Below are 19078 nucleotides of genomic sequence, written 5' to 3'. Positions count from 1 at the left end.
GGTTCTCTAGAGGAACAGACCCAATGTTATATATATATATATATAACTTATTAAATCACTTTATGTTGATATAGTAACAGCAGTTGCCTCATGCCTGAGGTGCTGAGACCATGGCAGTTGTTCAGTCCCTGAGGCTTGGTGCTTCAGCACCTGGATCAGACCCACAGAGGCTTCTGACTGGAGAGGCTGAGACCCTGGCAGCTGCTCAGTCTATGGGGCTGGGTGCCTCTGCAGTCCAAAGCTGGAGGGTTCCTGAGGAACTGGCCTTTAGTACGTGATGGAAGCTGGGAAACACTGACTCTGATATCAGCAAAAGAATCGGCATCAGTAACAACAGGTAAAGGAACTCTGCAGCAAGAGAGAAGGCCAGGGAACAAAGCGTGAGTACTCTTTGAATTTGAGAAGGAAATTATTTTCTTTACTTGAATATTTGTACATGGCTATTACTTATTTCTTTGAGGAGTACCTGGAAATGACTGTTTTGTTTGTTGGTTTGTTTTTCTTTGAGACATAGTCTGCTATGCAGCCTCACTGGTCTGGAACTCAGAGAGAGCCTCCAAATCAAAATCTTACTGCTTTTTCCCTTGAGTGCTGAGGATACAGAATGATATCACCCCACTTAGCTGGAATCGACATTTAAAATACTTTAATGGTCTGGGGACATGATTCAATTAATAAAGTACCTGAGTTTGGATCCGCAGCACCTATGTAAAACAGCTGGGCATGGTTGGGCATATGTGTAACCCTAATGTTGCGTGTGTAACCGGGTGGAGGCAGGCAGATCCCTGGCACTTGTTGGCCAGACAAGTAGCAAATATTGACCTCTGGTCTCCACAAGCTTACATACCCACTCACACATGTACACACAAACACTATACGTACCACACAAAAAATTTAAAAATAAAATGCTGAAAAAAAGAACAGTAATCACTGAAAGTTTATCTTTTCCACAGTGCCATTCTTAGTTCCACAGTATCTGGATTTATAATATAAAAACACACCGTCAACACTTCAAAAACATTGATTAAGGAATTGGTGCTACAAAGGGTTGAGCAACAGATATAGGTTCATACTGAAGTTCAGTCGCTAATGGAAAAAGAGATTAAATGAGAGAAAAATTAGGGAGAAAGGATAGGTACAGATGCTCTGCAAGACAGAAAGGAGAACTCACTGTGAAGTCCACAAACTCCCAAGGTAAAGTTCGAGCCGAGAGAGAGGAGAAGGACTGGCAAGAATACAATAGACTTGCGAAGACTTGCTCTTGGCATATTAAATATTAGTTCTCACTGCAGCAGTCTCAAGTTTCTGCTGTGACTTACACAAGAACAAAGAGATAGCAGGATTCAAGAAGCATAAAGGAATGCAATGTGTGCTCAGGTCCTGGTGTTCCCTAACCAATGGAAAGGGGAGCCGCAAGCTAACCCCCAGTGAATGAGAGGGTCCAGTTACACTGAGAACTCAATTAAGAGAAAATCAACTGGCTCGTTAATATGCGGAAGGACATTCATTCTTCTGTGTGCAGAGAATGATTGCAACTTGAATAGGAAAGCAGAAAACCACTAATCAGAGCAAAGCAGGTTTAACCTATTCAAGTATATTCCAAATTATCCAATTAGCTAGATTGCCAATAAGTTCCGTGTAGCATTTATATTGGCACTCGTGATACCATAATCAGTTGTCTTAATCAAGCCTTTGAAAACAAAAATGATGAGCTGAATAGACTAATAACAAGCACTGGACCATTAGAGACACCAGGCCACCACTGTTGAGTTACTAGACATTGTTTGGTGTGGGTTTTTGTTGCCCCCAATCCATCCTCGATCTCTACTATTTCCTAATCCATTGGCCTCTTTTGAGGGGATACCACTGTCATATGTGTGACCTCTACCTTAATTCTTTTCCTGGTTGTGAACCCATTGGCCCCTTTGAACCATGTCCTGGTAGCCTTCCCTTGTAACTTACTGGACTAAATCAGGTTTTAAACTATCAAACTTAGCAAATGAGGGCTTCATCCTTTCCCAGGTTTTCCTAATAACAGAGTATTTTATCCTTGGTGGGGAGCAGTGGCTCAGACTGCTCAGTCAGGCAGGGACTGTTGTTTCAGGATGCATGTCTGGAAAATGGTTCGTACCGGTTGACCCTTTGTATCCAGAGATTCTACCTCAATGGATTTAACCAAGGATCAGGAATATTCTGAATAAAAAGTGTATCCGTACTGAATGTGTAAACTGCTCCTTGTCATTGTTTTCATAGCATTGACGTTAACATATTATAAATCATCTAGAGATTATTTGAAGTACACAGGGGCTGTGCATTGGCTATATGCAAATGCTGTATCATTTTATAGAACAAACTATAGAACATCTACAGATTTGAGAAACATGGAGTTTCTGTGCCACATGTGTGCAGTGACCATAGAGGCCAGAAGGGGCATCTGATCCCCTGGAAGTGGAGCTAAGTAAGGATGGTTGTTAGCTGCCATGTGGGTGCTGAACCAAGTCCTCTGCAAGAGCAGCCAGTGCTCTTAACAGATGAGCCGTCTCTGCAGCTCCACGTGAAAGTTTCTGAACCAGTCACTCACAGACAATGAGGGAAAATTAAACATGCAAATGAACCAGCACGTAAATAGGAAGAAAATGAAGTTTAAAAATAGGCACAATGCAGCCCACCCAGCAGAGGCGCAGGACACAGCATTAACAGGAAGTCTGACCACAACAGTGAAGCAGCCTTCAGTTGCTTCATTCTTCCAAGATCTAAGGTGAGGTCTGGAGGAGTATTAGACTCAAGGAATACTTACTGAGTGATTTTATGAAATGATAAAAAATGGCTATACTCCATATTTGATTTAAAGCCAAGGTGAAGGAAGCAGGAGACAGTAACTCACTCGGCCTTCACTGGACCCTCCGAGGCCTTAACAGTGTAAGCAGGCTAGAAGCAAAGATTATCTCTGGGAGGACATTGCTCTGCCTAGTCAGTATAGAACAGATCTGAATTAATCCTGCTGAGACTTGAAGGTACAGGGATCCCACAGCTGGACCATGTGTTTACCTAATGAATTGAAATAATGGGCAACTGTTAGAACTGACTACAACACTGTTATCAGAAAGCTGAAGGGCTAAAGAGTTGAGAAAAGATCTCTAGAGATTTGCTTCCTTTTAGACATTATTAAAAATTATGCTGCAAAAATTCAGGAAGTGCTGTGTCTCGATTTGGGTAGCCTGGAAACAGACATTGAAATAAGCATGTGACTGTTCTCTTTGGAAGTGCCCAAGAAACACTGGCAGGGAGGGGATTAAATGACCTGTGATATAAAGACAGTTACCTGCCAGAGACTGGAGGTTGAGCCTTCAGGGAGACACAGGGGACTATTCTGGGTACTCCTCATAGTTTGGGTAATGCACAGAGAAGCTGAGCTATTCCTTTACCTACCAACTTCCTGCCATTGATTGAAAGTCTAAGGGAATTATTCTTCCCTTGCTTACAGGACTGGGTGAAGAACAGAACCCGATCCCTGGAAAGACCACTGCACAGTCTGCTACAACTTTCACTAAAACAGTACTGCTGAAACCCTTTTAGCTCTGGGGTGACTAGTTTGTACCTTTGCATGGCTCCTCTCCCCACCCAGTCCACAGCCAGGACTCTACAGTCACAGAGGAGGGTTAGAGAAGGCATTGTTCTATAGCTCTTGCACAACCAAGGCCCCAAGCAGAGCTGGCTTACTTCCATAGAGCAGGGTGGCTGGCTTTCCTTGGACAGTTTTCAAGAACAGCGTCCTCCCTCCTCCGATACCTCTGTACCCACCTGCAGAGAAGAATCCTTTTCCTAGGCCCTGGTAACGGCTCCTCTTTGGAGTCCTCTCTAACACACACACACACAGACACACACAGACACACACACACACACACACACACACACACACACACACAGAGTTATATTTATATTTTTAGACAAGCCCCCCCAAACCCCAAATGGTCTGGAGCTCGCTATGGAGACCCGACTGGCTTCGATCTCACAGAGATCCCTCTGTCTCTGCCTCCCAAGTGCTGGGATTAAAGGGGTGCGCGACCACGCCCAGAGTTACATTTACATTTTCGCATCAATTTTGTCTATATTACGGTTTCTAGCATTGGACTTAGGGCATAAGAAGAAGTTTCAAATATTGTTGGGTAGATGACTAGCTAAATGACGAATGAGCGCAGACATGGGTGAGCGGCTGACGGCCGCCCTGACAGCCCTCTGCGGACCAGTTTGGGGCCCACTTGTCTTCCTCGTCCTGAGTATGCGGCTGTCTCAGGCCTTCCTCACGTTTTCCGTGAGGCGGCTGCTTAGCACACTCACCTTTGCAGAACTGCGTTTCGTATCCTTCCCACATCTCACCTCGATAGCTTTCCCTGCCGTTGATTTGCAGGCCCCTTCAGGGAGGGACACCTTAACTAATAATCGTTATTTATTATAAAATTTTTTTAAAAGTGATTTTCATTTTTAAGATGATGCCACGGCCATCTTGTAAGGCGCCAATGCCAAGTTCTCAGTGTGGTCGGGACACTCTTCCCCTCTGTGCCTCTCAGTCTTTTCTCCCTCTCTCCTGCAGACAAGAGTTGCCATAGGGATTTGGATCTCTTGCACTACCGACTAACAGTAAATGATACTCTGCTACAATCATTTGCCTATCTTATTTATTTTCCAAGAGAAAATCAGGGAACACTTTGAGGATTTGAAATTTCGAGTTTAGTTGTGAGAATCTTAACACTTGTCTTGACATCAGATACTTCTGTGTATTAGCTAAGTTGTCCCTCCCGGGAGTTCCTACCAATGAACACTGCTCTTCAAGAAAGCACAAAGATCCACGTCCTTGAGGACAAGGATAGTGAGTAGAGAGCCAAGGATGTGAGATTTTAACCCAAAGTACCACACAGGTATGACAGAGGAGTCCCAAAATGAGGTCAGATGGCCCAGAAGATTGGACGGGCCAGAAAGTTTGGGTTTGTAAGAATGAAAAATACCTCAAATTTAAGACACTTAAGGATGACAAAACTGGAAAATTACCACAAAGATTAAATTAATGAATTGCTCAATAGGAAGAGCTTGGATGGTGACTGAAGGTAGGACAGAAGGGGCTGAGCATTCTGGGATGGCGGGTGAAGGTAGGACAGAAGGGGCTGAGCATTCTGGGAAAGAGCTACAAAGAATAAAGAAGTACATTTCCCCAGAAGAAATCAGGGATCAACAGCAGCTTTAGTGAAGTATGCATTGTTCCAATAATTGTGCAACATTAATTCAGTCAGCTTAAATGTGAGCATTTTCCATATGTTGAAACCTAGCTTGTAAGGATGAATGGAACACAGTGACAATAAACGACAATAGATGAGTAGAAGGAATGTTTGAGCACAGAGCTTGAAAACCTGAGGTTTATCTGGTTTTATTTGACATCTTAATTAATGATCTGCAGAAGGGAATAAAAAATGATGTATTAATAAAAACTACACATCCAAATTATAAAACAAACTCATAAAATCTGAATAATTAATGTAAAGAAATTTAAAAAATTAGAAATTGGATCAGGAGATGGAAAAGAAAACTGAATAGAAAGAGAAAAGATGTATGTATGTATGTATGCATGCATATATCTAAACATATTACACATGGATATAAATCTCTACACATCAAGATCTTCCCTTAGAAAGAAATACAGAAAGCAATGCCTGTAGCAGCACTGGGAGAGATTTTATAAGGACACATGGCATGTGAGCCCCACAAAATAACTACACAGTATCCATTTAATAGTTTTCTGGGAAATCTAAATTTTCTTTCTTCAAACCTTACAGACTCTCAGCATTTTACCAAGCATGGAAACCCATGAAAATTCGCACACATAGACAGCTATACACACACACACACACACACACACACACGCAGACACACATTGATATACACAGACATATAGACATGCACATTCATACACGCATACAGACACACACATATAGACACACAGACACATACATAGAGGCACATATACACATATACACATACATACACACAGATGCATACATATATATACACATTCACATATACTCATGGTTGCACATATCCACATATTTACATACACACACAGACACATACAGATACACACAAACATACATATACAGACACATACCCAGAGGTGCACACTCACATATGCACATGTACACACAGATACATACACATAAATGCAGACACATACATGCAGACATATACATACAGATAAGCACAGGGCCATATACACAGAGGCACACACATTCACAGATATATATATATATATATACACACACACAAATACACACACATACACACACATAGAGACATATACACAGAGGCACACACTCACATATATACAAATGGACATGCACATATATACGCACAGCTATACACACACAGACATATACACAGAGGCATACACCCACATATACACAGATAGACTTATATACACACAGACACACACAAGCACACCCCCTATATATGTATACACATATATATACACAGATACATACATGTATCCACTGATGCTGAGATTAATTCTTTTGCATAGTTAAAACTTGTATTTTTTATATGACAACACACAGGAATAATTTTTAATGGTGTGAAGTTCTGAATGGGAACACCTGGCTTGGTCTACTCCTGTGAGCCCAGCACTTAGGAGACTGGCGGCAAGACGACCAGGAGTTCAAGACCATCCTGGGCTATTTAAGAGGTTAAAGAACATCCTGAGTTACATGAGATCCTGTCTCAAAATATCAGAGGTGTGGGAGATGAAGAAGGAAGAGAAGAAAGGAAACAGGAGAAAGAAGCAAGTTTTCATTGGGATGTGAAGCATTCACAGTGCTTCCTGATGGAGCCTCCATGGTCCTAGCCGGCTTCAGCACACATAGTCAGACTCGATAGATTTCATTGTTTCGTTTTGGGGCAAAGCATTGCTACATAGCCCATGCTGGCCTCATACTCCATCCAGATCCTCTTGCCTCAACCTCCCTTATTGAGATTATACAATGTCTCCTGATCATATATATCCACTACTTCCTCTGCCCAGGGTGTTTGTTTGTTGTTGTTTAGATGCTAAATGCCACTGAACATCTGAGGTTAACTGGGTTTTGGGGAGAAAGTGAATGATCAAGGGTACAGAGAATGGAAAACTTACCAATGACTTTGCACTACAGAGAAAGATGACTTCCCCTCTCCTAGCAGCCATTAACTGCCACCAATAGCTTCTCAACTAGATTTGTAGACTCATGAGCCCCTCCCACATTGGTGATGAGATCTTAGGGGGCTCAGTCTTGTGTAGGTAACCAGAGTCGCAGTGAGTTCCCTAGTGCAAAGGCTATGTTGTATCCAGAAGACACAACACAGTACTCCCCTTTGTCCTCTGACCCTTACGTCCTTTTGACCCCTTTCTGTAATGTTCCCTGAGTCTTGGAGGAAGGGATATAGATGTCTTATTTAGGAGAGCATTTAACAGTCACTTATTCTCAGCCCATTGACCACTGATGATTCTCTGCGTTAATATAGATCTGACTGGCCTCAAGCTCATCTTCGCCAGGCCCTCCTATCCCTGAGTATGCATATACTTTTAGCAATTGCTGGGATGGAGCAGTATAGGTGTCCGTACGTTGTCCATACTCCGGTAAGTAACTGCAGTAGGCACATTGGTTCAACAACGCAGAAGTGTGTCTTTGGTATGTTTGCCTTCTTTTCTTTTTTCGTCTTTTTGAGACAGGGTTTTCCTGTAGCCCCAGGTGGCCTGAAACTCATGGAGACTAGGCCAGCTTCGACCTCACAGAAATCCCCCTGGTGTCCTAGCACACATCTTTAACCTCAGCACTAGGGAAGCAGAGGCGGGCAGATCTCTATGAGTTCAAGGGCAACCTGGTCTACACATGGAGTTCCATCCCAGTTGGGGCTACAGGGAGACCCTGTGTCAACAAACAAGCAAACAAAAATAAATATTATGCTATTATTTAAAGTCAAACGTTTCTGACAATGAATAGCTTGATCTTTATCAAAGAGAAAGTATTTATAATGTTTCTATTATTCTCTCACAAAAAATCAAATCATATTTATCTTTCAATCTCATCTTTCTCAGAAAAGGAGACCAATCTGAGCATGGGGCGCTTCATGAATAACACCAGCATCCTTGCAGTTCATGTAGTAGTAGGGAAGTCACATGCTTAATAAGTGCAATAATTATGTAACAGGCCGGTGAGATATTTTGCGGGCACCTGGGAATAACAACGGGGAAGGTCACTGAGGGCTTTCCGTGGTGGCAGGTGCTGTGCTGCAGAGGTAGCGGTGCATTGACCATCTGGCACTCGTGAGGAAGTCAAGCTGATCCACTCTTATCTGCTCTCCAAGGACTTGGATGTACAACTCCCTGTAAGTGCAACTGATTTAAATGCCACTGCCATATAAGAGCTATGCTGGGGCCTATGTCTCATTTCTAAACCATCCTTTTCATTGTCTGTCTACCAGTCACTATTGACAATTTTATCTTTATTGAACAGATTATTTCAAAATCTATTGAGATAGAGTAGTATTCTCAACTTTTTACCCATTTGGATGCCATTAAGGGAAATCAAATCTGATCTTGACCTTAGCATCTTTTCTGTCACCCCCATTGCTTTGACCCTTCCACCCTTTCTCACTGCCTAACTACAACAAGCACAACACAGTAAATTGGATCATAATGCATAATTTAGTTGCAGGAAGTATTTAAATAAGAAAGATAAATATGAAGTGAACTGGGGCTTTTTCTTTGTGGTGATTAAAATGAGCTGTCAAGGAATTTTCTACTCTGGTAAAGAGTGCTAGAAAATAAAGTACAAGAATGGATCAGAAAAGTACTGAGGAAAAATTGAACATCAGCTGAATTGGGCCAAAACACTGCTCACCCCAAATGATTAGACTTATACTCAGCTGAGTAACCATTATGTAGTCCCCACCCTGCCGGAGTGCCTGAAACACCCAGGTCCATAGGAGGTAAATGCTAAGATTTCAGCAGTCTGATGACTATCCACCTAGAGTTAAGCAAGTCACATGCACACATGTTGTGGATATATAACTTTGCATACCTATTTTGTACACATCGTAGGTACTTACAAGTATTACACTTACCCCTTTTCTAAAAGAACTATCACATACCTCATTTAAAGAAAATTTAATATGTTACCTAAACAAGATTTTAAAATTGCTGACAACATATTTTTGCTTTTATACTTGATATTTAACAATATTTTTCCTAAGTCAGAGTCGAGAGCCCTAAGCACGCATTGGAGAAGTCCAGTAGTCACTAAGAGAGTGGCTAACCTAACTCAGTGTAAGGAGAGGTATTACTCCTGGGTTGCAGGGCTCCACAAAAGGCTTGAGTTCCACTGGCTCAGTTACACCTTGGACTGACTTCCTTCCTTCCTTCCTTCCCCACTCCCTTTTCCTTAGTGTTGTTTCGTATGACCACTCCAGAATAAACTACTTATGCTTGAAATCTTATTGTGGCATCTGCTTCTGGAGAAACCAACTACAGCCTTAGAAATATGTCAGAGAACAAATCGATTAGAAAGCCATGGATATGAAGGATCCCCCTCAGGGAGGGAGACTGAGTATAAAGACAAGATGAAGATTGTTCTTTAAGGCACATCAGCATTTGAGGGTCAGCAAGAGTGTCCAAAGGAGGCAGAATGAGAGAGGGAAGAATCAGGGCTGTGGTTCCAAGAGCAGGCTTGTAAGGAAGACAGTGATAAAAGTGAGAATATTTAGAAATTAATGGAAGAATCTCACAGAAATGAAGTTTGAATGTGTCGGCAAGTAAAAGGACAGGAGACTCATCATGTGGATTCCCAGCAGAGGCATGACATGAAACCAGAGAAAGGGGGTACGTGTGGGGAGGGATGTGGTAAAATTGCTCATGGAAAACACAGGAAGGCCTTTCTGATATTTGGGGTAATTGTATTTGGGAATAAGAAAATGGTGTGATTGATATCTCTCTCTGACTTCACCTTAACACCAAACAAAATAACGACCAAAACTCAGAACACAGTGAAGCCCAACTTTTCCTTTTAGCCCACTCTACTATTTGCATAGCAAATTGAGGAGATTTGTTCTATTTGATATTAAGTTAAACGCTCTTCCTCTACTCATCAAATTGGATTGGAATAGGGCTCTCTAACATCAGACCTACACAAGGATAAACCCTGGACTCATTCTACTTGACTCACATTCTATCTACTGTGATAATTTCCAATGCGTTGCATTCAAAATTGTTAATTCTAACAATCGTGTGGCATTATAAAATGTTATGTTTGAAGCTGAGTTTGCCCACCTTAAGACGGCATCTAATTTACATAACTACAAGGGTTGCTCTTGCGAACTTGGGTGAGTACGAAAAATGGGCACCTCGACACCAGCACTTAGACCCACACATATGCACAGTCACTCACACATGACAAAAATAAATGATATTGTGAAAGTAAAGGACAGAAGGAAGATAGAGGAAATATGACTTACTAAACTCTGTAAAATGCTGGAAAAACTGAATGTGTAAAATTCCTATGACTAAATTTAATCTTTCATTCAATCAATTCACAGAGGAAATCTGTCTTTGGCCACCTCTGCTAGACTCCTCATTTGTATAAACAGTACTGAGGTATGAGAGTGGACAATGAGATTAACTCTGTGGTCTGCAGAAGAGACATGTGTCATTTACTGAAGACTGAAGTGTGCAGTACTAACTTTGTATTCTAAATAATCACAGCCTTTACTTGTCCAGCTGCTGTTTTGTAGGGTTTACAAACCACTCTTTAAGACGGTAATTTGTTATACAAAGATTTTTCATGTTACAGACTTCAACTGAATTAAAGAAGGAATTAAAATTCTTTGTTCCATGCATCTTGACAAATAAAAATACTTGTAAAGGATGGGGGGTTTTCAAGAAAACAGAACTGCTGGTTACTTTTACAGTTTTCATTCATGAACAAAGTCTTTCCATATATCCAAATTGTAGGCAAGAGGTTTCCAGATCTGTCTTGAATAAGCAAAGAATAGTGATAAGTGTGTATTTTGACAGATTCCGTTGCTTGAACTGTCTTTGCAGTATCTTTTTCAAAATACTACCTAGAAACTATTAAAGTAGCATTTCTTTTACCTTAGGCATTTAAAGCCCACCCTCATAATTTCTTCTTATAATTGTATTACACCTGTACCATTTGCTTTATTTTTTCCAAACAAACTCATTTTTCACTTAAATAAACTTGTGTAAATGAGATTTTATGTCATAACAGTAAATAAAATCCATGTTCAACATTCATAAACATAAGGTAATTGGAAAAGGAAAATAAATTTTATTAATTCTGGCTAGATTCCTCCCATTCAGATGAGCCACAAAACTGCACATTCTCTTGGCTAGAGATGCTTTTAGCACATAATAGTATTTAACTAATGATTTCTCCTTGAGAAATCAGACAGGTTGCAAGGCACAGGGAGCATTTAAGCTAGTATTGGAGGCAGTTTTGTGTATACTCTGCCCCCAGTATTTGAAAAAGCTATTTTAAAACAATATTTTGCAGTTGTAGCTGAGGACAGCACTCTAACCACATTTTACAACTTGGTAAGATTATCATCATATGTTGCTATAGTTTAAGTAGATTTTTAATTTTATCAATATTATGTCTAATTTTCAGACTTAATTCAATTTACTTGAGCATTTTCTCTTAATATTAGTTACATGAAACCTATAACTAGATCCTTCCTCAGCTTTTAAAGACACTCCTTTTTCAGGTTTTTAAAGAGTTTTCCACACTGCTTTCTATAGGGGTTGCATGAATTTGCAGCCCCACCAGCAGTGGATGAGTCTTTTTGCTTCTTTTGAGAACTCTCTGTTTAGATCTTTAGCCCATCTTTTAATTGGGTCATTTTTTTCTTGATTATTTTTTGAGTTCTTTATGTATTGTGTATGTTAAACCTCGTCAGATGTGTTGGCTCATGAAGATTTTCTTCCACTCTGTGGGTTTTCTCAACACTTCCTTTTTTTTTTCTATACAGAAGTTATTTAGTTTAATGAGGTCCCATCTGTTGACTTTTGGCCTAATTCCTGAGCAACTGATGTCCTATTTAGAAAGTCCTTTCCTACACCTTTATCTTGTAGGCTACTGCCAATGTTTTCTTCTAACAATTTCAGTTTCAGGTTTCACATTGAGATCTTTGATCCATTTGGAGTTGATTTTTGTGCAAGGTGAAAGATAGGAGTTGAGTTTCATTCTTCTACAGGTGGAGATCCAGTTTTGCCAGCACCATTTGCTGAAGATGCTGTTTTTCCTCCATTGTGTGTTCTTGGCCACTCCTGTGCAGTGGTAATTATATCATTATTTTATCTTTTCTGTAGTTTTGTAAAATTTCATGGAATAATATTCAGTTAAAAACTTATTCTACCTGACCACCAATTCTTGTACCTGTAAATTTGTTAAAGGAAGTGGAATATAGTCTGGATATCTAACAAAGTTGCTAAATTTTCTTCTTATATGTTACAGTTTCATAGAGTCATGCTCTAAGAAATGTGACATATCCCAAGTAAGAAAAAAGAAAATCATTGAGAAACTGATAGTGAGAAATAAACACTTTGTTCACTTCCTCTTTCAAATTTCCTTCAAGGTAACCTCAAATTTTAAATCTATTATATTTTTGTTGTAACCAAAGGCTCCTGAACTTATTATAGAAGGTAACAGTCAGATACAAAGATCAAACAGATTTGACCTATTGTATAAACATCATCTTGTGTTCATTTTCTCTCACTTTTTTATATGAGATTATATGAAAATACATTAATCTTTCCTTAAACACTTGTTAAACAGAGTTTGTAATATGCAGCAATAAGTTTCCAGAATACAGAGCAACATATGTGATAGATGTATGGTATGGACGCTTCTGACTAATTTGCAAGAAATTATAGTAACTCTTCCAATAAAAATTAATTTAATGAAAATTCACTGAAACTTATTGTTACTAGAAAAAGACAGTCACAGAGATTTGTAAGAGGGCGGCACCTCAAGGCTGCTGTATTGGGCCGTACCCCTTCTCAGCTGGCATGCTATTTGTGACAAACCATGAACTCTTACTCAACATAAGCAATGACTTTCACATTATAATATGAGCTGTTTGGTGGAGAAGCCAAGCCAAGATTATAAGATAATGTTTCCTGATTCTCAGTTTTAGATCTTTACTCAAACAACTTGGCTGCATAAAGTTTCAAAAGTTAAAAAAGAAACCAGACATAAGACAAAAAAGCAGAACATGTGAGATAAAAGTACGTTTTCCCTCTCACAGAAGCTTTCTGACAGATGAAATCTCAGTGAATTAATTGCAATAATATAAACAAAATAGTCTATAACAAATGTGCAAGCTCCTCTCTAAAGCACTTGCTTAGCCAGTCGGGTGACAGTGCTCAACATTCATTTCATATTTTCCTCACTGAGTTAATTACAGCTGCTACACTGCCTTTAAAATTACAGTGCCTGCTCTCTCTACTCCCTCGTATCTTAAATCAGCATCACATAGTGCTCATGGCTAAAGGTTACAGATGTTTTCCTGGGGTGCCATGCCCTGCCTCATCCCTCCAGCTGTAAAATGACCCGCTGATCATCTGCTGCATGTATCTCACCATGTCTTAAGTCTAAAGTGCCATGAAATTAGCTTATGCTGGGAGGGTTTGGAAATGTTTGAACTTCAGCTGACATCATCAAGGATGGATGGCATCGTGGAAGACTGGACGTAGTCACTCCAGAACACATTGCATTGTCAGCTCCAAAGCCATTAACTTCCAGAAATCTTTAGCTGAGGAAGTGTGGCTCAATGGGTTACCTACCTGAACTTGTTAACTTTGTTTACCCCAGTTATTTGTATATCAAGACTGTTTCATTAGACACGAATAAATAATTTGGTACACATTAAATCTGATTTGAAGCAAATCAGCAACACAGCTTAGTATGTACAGTGCCAAATGCTCTCAATAATCACAGAAATTCTTGCACTTACCTAAGAGTGCTGAAAGAATTTTCTGTTATTGTGTCCAGAATCACTTAGTGAGCAGTAAGTAAAGGAGCCTGCTTCTTCTATTGAACTCACAGTGAGTTCTTAGAGTTGAAATGAATGTGCATTGAATCACAAAACCAAATAGTAAGTTCCTGAAAGTTGTTTTGTTTTCAATTTAATATCTGTCCCTATAATGCTTTTATTTATTCGTATTTATGACTGTAATGTTTGTATCCTCAAAATTCATGCTACAGGGGGCTGGAGAGATGGCTCAGCAGTTACAAGCATTGGCTGCTCTTGCAGAGGACCCAGGTTCAATTCCCAGCACCCAAATGGTGGCTAAAAATGGTCTGTAACTCCAGTTCCAGGGAGTCAGACACCCTCTTCAAACATCCGGGGACATTGCACACATGGGTGCACTAACATACATGCAGGTAATATACACTCATACACATAAAATAAAAATAATAAAATATTTTTTTAAAAAACAAAAACTCATGCTGTATCTCAGGCCCTGCTGTAGATTGAATCATCTCACACCAGAATTCATATGTTGAAAATCTTCTTTCTGGAAGATCAGATTGTGACTGTATTTAAAGCCTTCTGCATGCTAGATGGCTCAGCAGGTCACCAGCAGCCAACCCTGATGACCTGAGTTCAATCCCTGGAACTCACATGGTAGAAAAAGAATCAAATTCTGCAATTTGCCCATCTGGATCTCCACGCATGCTGTGCAAACAAGTGCACACGCACACACACACACACACACACACACACACACACATTCATGCACAATAAATATTTAAAAATTAAAGTCTTTGAAATATGTGTATGAGTGCATTTATTTTCTTCCAGGACTCTTCTAAGAGTTCATTTATAAAATCTATAGTGATCACAATTACATCTAAGTGCTCAGTATTATTGCTTGTTTCAGGGGAAGCTTAGAAGAAAATCAGCGAGCAGCTTGAAGACATAGCTTTATGAGGGTGAAGGAGCAAGCAGAGAGTTATATCTGATTGGAGTTTTACAGATCACAAAATTGGAAGATATATATATATATATTAATATTTTTTATTATTTTTATTTCTTGTGATTAGTGTATTACATGCATGGATGTAAGTGCTCTGCTGCTGTGCAATGTTTGCAGAGGTCAGAAGGGGGTGTCGTATTCTTTTTGACCTGAAGTTACAGACAGATGTTAGCAGCAATGCGGGTGCTGGCAATCAAACCCAGGTCCTCTGCAAGAGCATCCAGAACTCTCAATCACTGAGCCATCTCTCCAGCCTGGATGTTAATGTTATACTTTGATAGAACATAAACTAATTAGCAAGCTCTGAAAGACAAATGGGACTTATCTGCCTATTTGTCAATATGTTCACCTAACAGAGTAAAAAAATCATTATCTTTCCTCATTAAAAGCAAGATCTTTGAGGAGATTTTAAAAATCTAATACTGTTAGCATTTTAGAATTCAAAACATGTGGGATATCCTTTCTACTTTTTTACTGGTTGAAAGATTAGTCAAATATGAGACCCCATTGTCTTAAACAGAAAAACAGCAGTGACCATTAGAAGATAATATATCCTTTTGTCTGTATAACTGTAATGACTCTAAAATGGAAGGAAAAACATTTTTGAGATCCTCATACTTAAGGATTTCACCCTTAATCAGAAAGTAGATATAAACTTCAATTTAAATATTTTATAAAGTGTTTCCTAAGAACCTTGTTCAGAGGGTTCAGAAATTTCTGAACCTTGTTCAGAAAATTGCACAGATACTGTCTCAAGAGCTGGTTTTTGCCCATTTTCCCAAGACTTTAGAAAATATAAGAAAATTATTCTAGATAAAGTCTTCTACAGGACTTAAATGAACATTCTAGACTATTATTCTATAACCATTTATAAATACATTTTCATTATATGCTCTTTTTCAAGTAAAATATCATTGGGAAACATTGTATTATTAGAGTCTTTTCAGGAGTATTTGGCCCCACAATCCCTGAAGTGGAGGCTTCTCACTCCTCAACTACACATTTTATTTTCCTTTTATCTTTCAATCCCAAAAGAATTATTCTAATTTTTGGCATGGCAATATTTCTGAGTAAAAGTTAGCATCCTAAGTTTAATTCCAGTTTCTTATCAACACCTTACGTCTTCTCCATCAATTTTATTTCTCCTGTTGCTTTGCTCTGCATTTAGTGAGTATTTTTATCAAAATTTAACATCCTGGTCAACTTCTTTATCAATGAGAATCTTACTGCTTTCTGAAGTGGTATACTCACTAGATGCCTTTCCTATAGTTTAAGTCACCAAATTAAGTCATAGTCATTTCCTGGAGGAAAGAGGCAATTAAATTGTGTGGGTCCAAAGCTCATAATGATTTGACAATTATAGAGCAAACTTAGGCCATGGTGTTCCATATAAATGATCACAGTAAACCAACATGGCACTTCAAATGGGACCCTGCACTTCAAAGATGTGAAATAGAGCTTGCAGCATGTTACCACCTCAAGTTCAACTTACTCTATGGACACTGGAGAACTGTTTATTTACCAGTAAGTCTACTCTTCAACAGAGTACTATTGATTCTTCTCATTTCACACTTGAAAGTCATTATTTATAAACTGTATAGTTTTAGATGCCTAGTTTATGCTATTTGCTTCCTAGTTAAATTCTTTTCTTCTTTCTGTATGGATCAGCCTCCTGAAATCTATTCATGTTTCAACCCTGTCTCAGGATGTCCTGTGTGCAGTGGCTTTGGATGGTTTTAATTTAATCATGAAAACATGAAAGTGGATGTCCATTTCTTTCAACCACTCAGCTTATCCACCATCCATCTTAGTCAATGTGCGGTTATTCAGGACACAGCATTAATGATAGCTGTCAAAATAATAGTCTGCAGACCAGAGGTCAAAAAAATGTAAAAACTTGAGTATGAACCAGATGATAAAGTAGCTCATTGAGTTATGTAAATGCTAGCCTAGCAAAGTATCTTTGGATCAAAGGTTAGGGGAAGCACAAAGCATAAATGCGGATGTCTCCAAGTAGTTTATACTTGTTAAAGTGGAGGGGGAGAGAGATGGTAATAGCATTACCAAACAAGCATGTTAGAGACAATTGTAGTGCTGACCCAGCAGTGCACAGGGAATGTTCTTTCTGTTGGCATGAAATCTTTTACTTTCAAATAACTTTACCCCTTCTTGGTACTGTGTGTCTTAATTAAAATAATTCCTGGAAGTGAAGCCAACATCAGTTTTTCCACACTTTCATAGAGTCTATCTGTCAGTATGGTCACCCTGAAGGCATTACTTCAGCATGAATTTGGGGGACACATTGTCTTTAGCAGCCACGAACAGGCATGGCCTTGCAAATCAGTTGATGAATATAAGTAATTCTAATGCATTCTTATTTGTGGCAGAGCTGGGTGTCTGTGCAGGCTGAAAACCTTCAGCTTCTGTGCAGGAGCACACACACCTTTCCTTGTCTTTAACCCTTGAACAATACAGTTACAATTATTTACAAAATACTTTTCTTGTGCTAAGTAATGTAAGTGGTCTAGTGATAATTTAAAATCTACAGAGGCGGGGCTGGAGAGATGGCTCAGTGGTTAAGAGCACTGACTGCTCTTGCAGAGGACCCAGGTTCGATTCCCAGCACCCACATGGTGGCTACGAACCATCCTTAACTCCAGTTCCAGGGGAATCTAAAGCCCTCTTCTGACTTCTGCAGCATTGCATGGCATGGGTGCACTCACATACATGGAGGCAATACACTCATACACATAAAATAAAAATAATACATAAAATATTTAAAGCCCACAGAGGATACACAAAGGCTATATGAACATGTAATCTGTGTAAGGGGCTTAAACATTCATGAATTTTGGTATTCTTGGAAATCCTGGAATCAATCCTCTGTGATACTGAGGGAAACATGTATGTGAACATACTAGAGAAATTTCTTGTAGTAATTGCATCATATAAGAATCATTGAAACTTCAATGCATCAGTATAATTTTTAAGACAATTCTTACATTTTTGCAGTGGTCTAAGAAGGTCTGGAGAGAATAGTCTTGGATAATTTATGGTCACTTAGCATTTGCTTCTGCGACATCTGTGACAAACAATGTAAGTCCAAGGTATGCTTTTTTGATTTTCTTATTATTACTACATTCTTAAAAAAATTCATATAAGTGTGTATTGTACTCTGAGATTCCCCCGTCTCCCACTCCCCCCTCTCCTGTTGGTTCCCTTTTGACCCTCGTGCCATGATTTTATATATGGATATAAAATCTAACATCTGTAAGTAAGATAAAATATATTTGTCCTCCTTACACTGACTTCAATTGCTTAATTTGATCATCTTCAGTTGCATTTATTTCCTACAGGCAATACAGCACCGTACTTTCTGACTGAAAGGAAAATTCCATTGTTTATATCTATGTTTTCTTTATCAATCCTTTGCTGTTGGCTACCTAGGCAAGTTCTCTAACTTAACTGCGGTGAGTAGGGCTGCAATAAACACTGATGTGAAGCTAGCTCTGTGATGTGTTGCTCTGCATAGCTGGATATAAGGTGGATCTGTGTTTAGCTTTTTGAGAATTCTTAACTGTGTTCAGTTGTGGCTGCACTGGTTTACATCTCCCCCAGCAGTGTATAGACGTCTCTTTTGTCCACTTTTCACCAGCATTTGTTGCTATTTGTTTTCTTGTTTTATGACTGCCATTCTGACTGAGATAAGATGAAATCTCCATATAGTTCTCATTTGAATTTCTCTGATGGCTGAACACTATTATTTTCATTGGAATTTGTATTTGTTCCTTTTAAGAATTGCTTATTCATTTCATTAACCCAATATTGACTGGATTTTTTGATTTCTTATTTCAGGTGTTCTTTATATATTGCAGATATTATTCCCTTGCTTTTCTCCTTTCTGTAGACTCTATTTACTTAAATATTTGTTTTATTTAATGTACAAAAGCTTTTTTATTTTATAAGCTTACATTTATTAATTGTTGGCTATTTCTTGAGTGACTG

The 19078-nt window shown here is 39.1% G+C and overlaps 1 pseudogene; it reads left to right on the top strand.

Moving 5' to 3' along the window:
- Window positions 1-4201: 4201 nt before the first annotated feature.
- Window positions 4202-19078, top strand: part of LOC103734757 — a 180826-nt pseudogene continuing 165949 nt past the window's right edge.

The sequence above is a fragment of the Nannospalax galili genome, unplaced genomic scaffold, assembly GCF_000622305.1.
Source record: "Nannospalax galili isolate Female #2095 unplaced genomic scaffold, S.galili_v1.0 scaffold576, whole genome shotgun sequence".
Lineage (NCBI taxonomy): Eukaryota > Metazoa > Chordata > Mammalia > Rodentia > Spalacidae > Nannospalax > Nannospalax galili.
This window is presented reverse-complemented; position numbering and strand designations above follow the sequence as displayed.